Here is a 9,240-nt window from a genome sequence, read left to right as displayed (position 1 = left end):
GGCTTTCCTAACTTAGGACCTGGTGATTGTACAGTGTTCATTAAATTAAACAAAAACCTTCCCTGTGTTTCTGTTTTGCATAACTGCAGACGCTGCACCCATCCGCCTGTTGCTCTCATGCTCCATATTCCCCCCACTCGTGAACAAGACCCCGAGATACCTGAACTCCTTCACTTGGGACAAGGGCTCTCCATTGACCTGAAGGGGGCAAGTCGCCTTTTACAGTTCGAGAACCATGGCCTTGGCTTTAAAGATGCTGATCCTCATCCCAATTGCTTCACACTGCTCCTGCTTCACACAAATAAGAATGACAAATATGTTTAATGAAAACAGTGTAATAAAAATACAAAAGGGACCAAGGAAGCAAAGAGTCTCATTATACTTTTTGGAATAGTTCTTTAATCATTTTGACAATTTTACAGCTTTATTAGTGTTTATGTTACTTAGTGTTTTGATGTGTTCTTTAAATTCAAGATAAAATTTAACAAAATGTGGGTTTACCTTTGCCAATCTGCATAGTGTCACTGTCTTATGATCCCGGGAAACTGATTGAAGTCATCATTCCTCATTTTCTTTGCTGTTATGCATGTAATCACCACATTGTATGAATATCTCCAGCGCTACAGACATTCCTTCTGGAACAAAACTTAAAATTTTAGCCTAAAATTAATATTTCGTCGTCAATTCATTTGTATCCAAAATTTAAAGTTTTATTTCCAATGTCATGTCTGGGACCCAGTATTTTGGTTTAATACTGCTACTTTTCTGTGTCTTGAAACACACGCGCATACACACACACACACACACACACACACACACACACACACACACACACACACACACACACACACACACACACACACACACACACACACACACACACAAATCTTTTATTGGAAAGTGTGAAATGTGAAAAAAGGAATCTATCTTTACTATTACCGTCAAAAACCTTGAAACATTCTGCAATAATGTAATTAAAATGCCCAGCTGTTCCATGGTTTAGCATAAAGGAGGATCTTTGTTTGTTTGTTTGTTTGTTTATTTGTTTATTTATTTGTTTATTTATTTATTTGGAGGTGGGGGAGTTTGATGTGTCGCTGTCGTGCCAACTCTCGTTCTCGCGATATTCCCTTCAAGGTTTATTGACAAGCGAATTACCCAGATGGGACCTCTGTAGTAAGAGCGTTGACCACAGTGAGTAGAGGTGCATCTCTGTGTGGAAAACTAATTTGCATTTATTTACAAACGGATTCACGGATCGAAACTACAACACCTCGTCGCGACTTCGGACGAGCTTCAGCAAAGGTCGGTATTTCTCTCTTATAATGATCATTGTATGTGTTTGATGGGGAGCATGATCCATCCCTGCAATGCTGGTGGTGACATCCTATCCGGAGATTTATAATGTATTGTGTGCACATTACACGACAAAACGATTCGCATGTGAGCTGTTGTGGAGACGCTCTACCTGTCCTCATTTGGAGACAATCGAAGGAGAGTAGTCAGTCAATAAAACCTTCAGGTTTAGTCCATTTTAGTGGTGTAGTATTGAGTGTTGTTGTTTTGCTGGATGGCCGGCAGATGGCGCTGCGTGCTGCGGTACATGTCTCCAGTTCACCAGGCACATTTTCAACTCTTTATTTCAGCGTAATGAAATCAATAAACATTGATTTTGAGGCAGGGGGAGTCCATTTTCCGTTTAGAGTTTCTCTTGCAAGAGACCATGACAATAGGGGGGTGGCCCACAGGACATTTTCTACCAACTGAAATAGAGATGGACTTTTTTGATCATTTTGAGGGACGCAAAAATGTCATATGTTCTACCAAAAGGTTCTGAGAGGACTGGAATGTCTCATGACAAAAGATTAGAATTGTATATAGGGTCTAAACAATTCAGCACATTGTGGACCATTAATAGTGTTTAGTAGTTGACAGAAAGCCAAGATAAGTTGTCCTAAACATTATTATTATAATGCTTTAAACGGTAACCAAACATTCAAAACATTATTCAAAACGTAATGCTTGTGTTCAAAGCAAATAATATCATGAGAAAAGCAACATGATCTAAATTTCACTGTGTGAAGGTTTCATTTACTGTGTCAGGGCATGTATATGGACTTTTACTTTTTTATTTTATTTTACTGCTTTAGCAACCCCAGAAACTTTGCATTATCAGTGCATTAACACTCCCTCACACAATCTTGCACACACTCATGCAAGGGTCTGTACACCACTGGGGAAAAAACTTTGGGGTCCAGCGTGTTCAAGGACAGTGTGACATGTGGTCGGGGTGAGACCGCCAACCTTGCAATTGGAAGTCTACCAGCTCTTTCAGTGGAGCCACAGCTGTCCCATGTCAGTAGGAAATTTATGTAGATTAAAAAGGCACACAGTGTAATATGACTATAATGTCCTCATTAATTAAGGTGTGATTTATAACACAAATTAATGTATGATTTTTCTGTTTTTACAATACAAAATCATTCAAAGTGGTTTAATTTAATAAGGAAACTAAAATATAGTATGTCCATAAACTAAACTTTTTTTTCTTTCTTTCTTTTTTACGAGTGGTTGAATGCATACACAAAGTTGTCACATTTTGCACTTCCCATTGAGGTTTTCTACTTCATGATCAGCACCATGGACAGCTCACTGCACTGAAACAACTGTTAAAACGGGCAGACAACTCCTCATGGTGAAGGTTTCAGTCATGGTTCCCACTGAGTTTTAAAGGACCTGGAAATTTATAATTCTCATAATTTGGGGTAATATCACACCTTCATTTCAAATAATAGCTGCCCTCTTAGCTTCCTCTGAATTAATGATTCTTAACACAGCCAATGTATGATCTCGAAAATTAGCATAATTCAGTATAATTAGTGACAAGTAGTTTAGAATACAAAATATGGGAAACAATAGAGCTTCTTATTTATATGCTGAATACATTAGGCAAATGTCAGATCATCTCATCTTTAATGAATTCTGTGGTATTTGATGACAGAACTGACACAAATGTGAGGTGACAGAGTTGATCCAAAATAAGATTACAAGTGAATTGAACTGTTAAAGATGGACATTTATCGACTCAACAATAATTATATAGACTGACGTTCAAACAAAATGTGAAAGGCCATCTCAGTACAATGATATAACAATGATGTAAAGAATATATATTTTATGATATATAAAAAAACATTTTAATTCATAAAAATTCTGAACAAAATCTTACATCTATCCATCTTTTTATTTTCGATTAAGTTACATGTCATCTCAACTGTGAATCTCTGGATTTAATTCAAACTCTAAACCCAAAACAAACATAGGATCCAAAGTATTTTTTTTTTCTAAAGGGGAAGCCACTGCCCTTTCCCAAAAATTAAATGAGTCACTTTCACAAGAAAACTGATTAAAAAAAAACCCCCAAAAAACAAGCTTGGAGATAATATTTAGCAGCCTCCCTCCTACACTGTCAGCCAGCAGGTTTCCCCATTGGCTTGCACTAAACCATGAGCTGTAGTTGTGGGCGGTGACCGAGAAATCGTCACAGTGCCTTGAGTGTGTGATGTTCCCTGCTGCTTCCAGCTTTACACGCAGCAATGATGGGAAATGAACCTGCCCTGGCTTTCCTTAAAAGGAAGAACAGAGCGGCGTTCGATCAGAAGTCAATCATTGGCTGTAGGGCAAGGGTGCAGCGCGTCACATCCCCAGCTGTAACACCGCAGTGGCTGATCTGCACAACAGAAAGTATTTTGCCTTGACTGCAAAACAGACAAGAAGGTTTATGGTATTTTCAATTGGTAAGAAAACTAACAATGGTTTGACTTTTCATGTCTCCTGGCTTTGATTATTCATACGAGAGAAAACAATTTTGTTGTCCTACCAGTGCATTTGATTGGGAACTATAACTAAAAATAACTGCGATAACTATACATTTCTTTAACATGTCTTTAAGTTAAAAAAGAATAATGTAATAAGAAAATGTTACAATGAACTATCAAAAACTAAAGTTGTTTCTTTGAAAAAAAAATTGTATTGTCTCTTCCACCTCAACTCAACAAGTTGGTTTCAAAGTATGAGATTACTAAATGTTGTCACTGCTGGACTTAGTGCAGCAAAATTATAATATATAATGACAATTCATTTAATTAAATTTGATATAAAAGTGTGTATTTGTTATAGAATTAGATATTTTGTCAAATTAATGTTGTCTTTATGTTTCTGATATTGTGTTAGCTCATAGAAGCTCAAAAGTTTAAGCTCAAAGTCAAAGACAAAATATTTGTTTAGCATTACACTTTCTTGTGTAGAGTTTATAAACATGAGCTATTTCTTAGCAGTACAGTTAATGAGATACAAAGTGATATCCCTCCAGCCAAAGTACTAGCGACCCCTCCCCAAAAGGCTGCATAAAAAAGCATCAACATAATTATTAACACTTCCTCTGTAACAGCTGGTGAGCCACGACACTCAAGGGTATTTGGGAAGTGTAGTTAATCCAATGATAATCTGGAGCGTGGTTTACACATATTATCGCTTTAATTGCTACGTGTGCTGTGCAATTATACCGTCACCAATTACATGGCTGTAGTTTACTAGCCTGTCTAAGCATTTGGTTTCCCTCTAATAGATACCCTTTATCAGGGCATGCAAGTGAAGCCAACAAAATGTTCACTAATGGACTTCTCCTTGACATAATGAATTAATTATATGTTCAAAAAGCAGAGTGGCGCAGCATAATGCTGATCTAAGCTGTGTAGGAGTGAAGTTAGTGGAGAGAAATCTCTGATGAGGATTGAAAGTGATGTAGTTGATGAAAGTGTGAATGTATGTGTGTGTGTGTGTGTGTGTGTGTGTGTGTGTGTGTGTGTGTGTGTGTGTGTGTGTGTGTGTGTGTGTGTGTGTGTGTGTGTGTGTGTGTTTGCGTGTGTGTTTGTGTGTGTGTGTGTGTGTGTGTGTGTGTGAGAGAGAGAGAGAGAGAGAGAGAGAGAGAGAGAGAGAGAGAGAGAGAGAGAGAGAGAGAGAGAGAGAGAGAGAGAGAGAGAGAGAGAGAGAGAGAGAGAGAGAGAGAGAGAGAGAGAGAGAGAGAGAGAGAGAGAGAGAGAGAGAGAGAGCAGGTCCACATATGTGTCTATCCATTAAAATGCAGAGCGTGTCCTCCAGTGTGAGTCACCCTCTCCGCCCCCCCCACCGTCCCTCCCCTCCACCCACCTCACACCACCACCCACATATATCTGCAGTCACCGCCTAATATTACGCCTCTGACATCACACCGGCCGACAGAGGATTCTGTTTCTACGGCAACCTCCTCCTGACTCCTCCCCTCCGTTGGTCTCCAGCAGCCATCCACCCTCCCTCCCTGCCATCTTCTGTCCCCCACCCCTCTCTTCCCGGCACGGACCATGTGACTTTCAGGAAGGCTTCTCCAAACCTCCCCTTTATTGGTATTAACCCTCTCGCGGCTGAGCCGCTGCCAGAGGCTCTCGACAGCAGGCGGCCGGCTTGCCTGCTCGCTTCTCCCAGGTTTCAAAGGAAAATCAGATGCATGGCTAATCTCCACCCCAAGATCAAAGTGATGCTTGATCTAAATGCTGGATTAGCGTATTTTACAAGACAGAATGAGTCAATGTGTTTTTGCTCACTTGCTTTGAATGCTTCATGTGACTGTGGACACGAGTGGTTTTAAGAGAGCACAATATTTTAATATTTCATCTTAGTTACCAGTAGATAGACTGACTATATCACCTCTTTCTTTGTTTTTATATTTTGTGATTCACTTTCAGCCATGTGGTTTGTAGTTCTATTGTCACAAATGACACTAAAATATTGGTATATAATATACTTGATTATTTAGTTTGCTCAGTGTTGAAGTTTTCTTATGTCCACTCCCATCTTTTGTTATTCTTCTGTAATACTGTTGATTAAAAATGATTGCCACATGTTTAATTAATTCAAGTAATAACCTGACCAGATCAGACCTGTACACTTACAGCCCGCAGGCCACACGCTGCCCTCTGGCTACAATTGACCCACTTGAAAGTGGTCAATACAAAGATTAAGAATTGAATTAAAATAATCATACATAGTGCATGCTATTCAACTGTTAGCTTTTTTTTTTTTTTTTAAGTGGCATCTTTTATGTGCACACTGTTTATTTGACTGTGTTGGAAATTTACACTTAAAGAGATTCAAGAACTTCATTGATGCGGAAAACAAACAGTAGCTTATCAAAGCCATGTAACACACACACAAACACACACACACACACACACACGCACACACACACACACACACACACACACACACACACACACACACACACACACACACACACACACACACACACACACACACACACACACACACACACACACACACACACACACACACACGCACACGCACAGACTAACACATACACACATCCAGTGTGTGCCCAGAGGAGTGTGGTGGCTGGTTGTCACTTGTCATAATTTTGACAATGAAGTTGCTGTTTCTTAATGAAATCAAGTAACTGGTTTATTGGCAGACTCACAGTTAAATAACATCATGCAAATGAACAAGTGAATCATTTGTTTTGTCGTCAAACATACTGAGATCAAACCATCATCAACAGCCACGCTTTAATTGGTGCAGTAAGAGAGGCAGGACTCCAGTGAATTATTATGTTTTTGCTGGTGTTCGTGATACTTTAAATGCTCTCTTGGGAATGTTATTATGCGCTTTTTACATTTCAAAGTTCACAATTCTTCACAAAATGAGGAAACAGCATCACATATTCCTGGAATCCTGAACATATTAATGAAAACCATTTGCAGGAGACAACCTTTTAACCTTTTGACCTTTTGCCGGCTGTACTTTATTTAATGTTTATATAACCTTTTAGCCTGCTATGTATGACAATGAAGTTGCTACGAGAGATGCTGCCAAACAAAAATCTTATTGTATTTATATAATGGCAATAAAGCTTTTAACTCACTTAACAGTTTTGTTCTTCCTCACATTATTGTTTAGTTCAGTTTGATGTTTTTGTTCCATGCTGGATTCAGTCAAAGTTAATTAGGAAGTAGACTAAGCTTGTTCAAGTCTCTCCATCCGTATAAATCGAATAGATCACACTAACAAATCAACTGCATAACATTATTGGTATCATGAAATGATCACATAAAATAACTGTTGGAGATGAGGCACTGGGCTTGTGAAATGAAAATAATGAAAGACGTGCCCCGCTAAGTGAGTTTTCTTCAGTTCAATTTTCAGCATGGCAGCTTACATGCATGCAGCTTTTTTAACCTTTGTTTTTACAGTGTATACATGATTTTCAGTTCTTTCAATGACCTGTACAGAAAGCGATGCTGCAGTGTTGCCTATGTATTTGAAGGGATCTGGCCCTTTGTTTGTTCATATTTATGAAAAGCTAGTATGAATTTTGTAATTTTTTTTTATTTATATATAATTCAGCAGAAACTCAGAGACATATCACAAAAAGAAAGCAAGACACCCAATTGTAAATAAAGATTGTTGTGTTTTTTAGTTTTTTTTTTGGGGGGGGGGGGGTTAGATAAGACAAACCCATCAGAGAAACAGTAATATAGAAACTTTAAGTTAATCGTTCGCTCTGATGCTCCAAACCTTCTGGACGGGCCAACCATTATCTAAGTGTTTACATGTTGCAAATCTGTTGTTGTTGACGTCTTTATTTCCTTTCCAAGTACTGTAATGTGGGCAAGGTCAAACAATAAAAGGCATCAAACGCTCATCCTTTAGAGGAAGAGGGACCTTGGCATCCGGCAGTGATCTCACCTGAAAATTGCCTCATTGGCACAGCTGTCTCCTCGGCATCCTGGTGGAATCGCTCCGGTCACGTTTGTGTGTTTATGTGCACATTTCTGTGTACGCGCACTTGTGAATGGAAGAAGTTTATGAATGAACACTCTTCTTCCTGAGCTGCAGACAGGAGGTGAGATCATCTTGTGGAAATGGAGAACCCCCCCCCCCCCCCCCCCCCCCCGCAACTACCCCCACCCACCCCACCCGTCCACCAATGCTTGTTGGCGCCATTCTTAATGAAACGCATCAGTGGGCAATATGGATGAGATGAACAGTCGAGGCAGCCTGATTGATAGCAGCGTGGTCCAATATCGGCTTTCTCCAACAGACTGGGAGGTTTTTATTTTTGGAGCATAATGGCACTGGCATGTTCCAGCACATATATAAAGACACAGTCTCACCTTTACTGTTTGATCAGATATCTGAAAGAATGTCGGCTGTTGATTTTCAGTCAATATCGTGGTTATGCGAAGGGCCAATTATCTTCAGTTCTTTTGTTCACAGTTCCTGTAGGAATAGAGTTGAGTGGATGTGATGATTGGCCACCTATTCAGCTGTGTGTGACTGAGAGTGACAATGAGTAACATGAGAGGCTCTCAATGAAGATCCATAAATAGGCTCTCCACAGAGCCAGAAGCTGCCCTCCCCCCCATACTCTAGTCTACACACACACACACACACACACACACCTTGACTCAAACCACCTTCCCCACCACACGGACCGGGACAATCTGTGTCCACTTGGCATGCGGCCTCACACAACATACTGTGTATACAGTGTGAGAGAGAATCACATACATACACATGCACACTCATGACATTCCTCTCGACATCCTTCACTGCAGGCTTCTGTTAATTCCCTCCTGCAGATTATGGTGCATGTTGCCAAACAATGCAGCACTTTACATCAGCCATTTGGAAGGACGCCACAGTGTGTTTGCTGTATAGTCATTCCATTACTAGTGTTGTTGTTGTTTCATTTTCATTTTGATTAGAATATATGCACGTGTAATGTCACAGGAGAATGTAAACAAGTCATTTAATGTCTGTGGTGGGTTTTGTTTTAAATGCTAAATAGTAGTTGAGATTTTGAGGAGCTGTCATTTTGTATACATTTGGGTTTGATAAGCAGTGAAACCCCACAGCACTCGTTCTCATCTTATTCTCTCCTGGTGAGGTACCCACAGCAGAAGCTGTATTTGTGGACATCAGAGGAAGCAGCACTGAGCCTTAGAGGGCTGAAGAAGAGCTGTGCTCAGTTCGAGCGCTGATAAATAAATCACGAACAAAGTTTGAAGAAAAAGCCATAAAAAAGCCAGACATGGAGAAGAACATGTGCTTTTATATTCAAAATGCCTGAAGACAGAGTGAAGGGAGGTATTGCAGATGGTGATGGAAAGAAAAAGCAGGAAAGAC

The sequence above is a fragment of the Blennius ocellaris genome (assembly GCF_963422515.1).
Source record: "Blennius ocellaris genome assembly, chromosome: 4".
In the NCBI taxonomy this organism is placed as follows: domain Eukaryota; kingdom Metazoa; phylum Chordata; class Actinopteri; order Blenniiformes; family Blenniidae; genus Blennius; species Blennius ocellaris.
Note: the sequence above shows the minus strand (reverse complement) of the source record.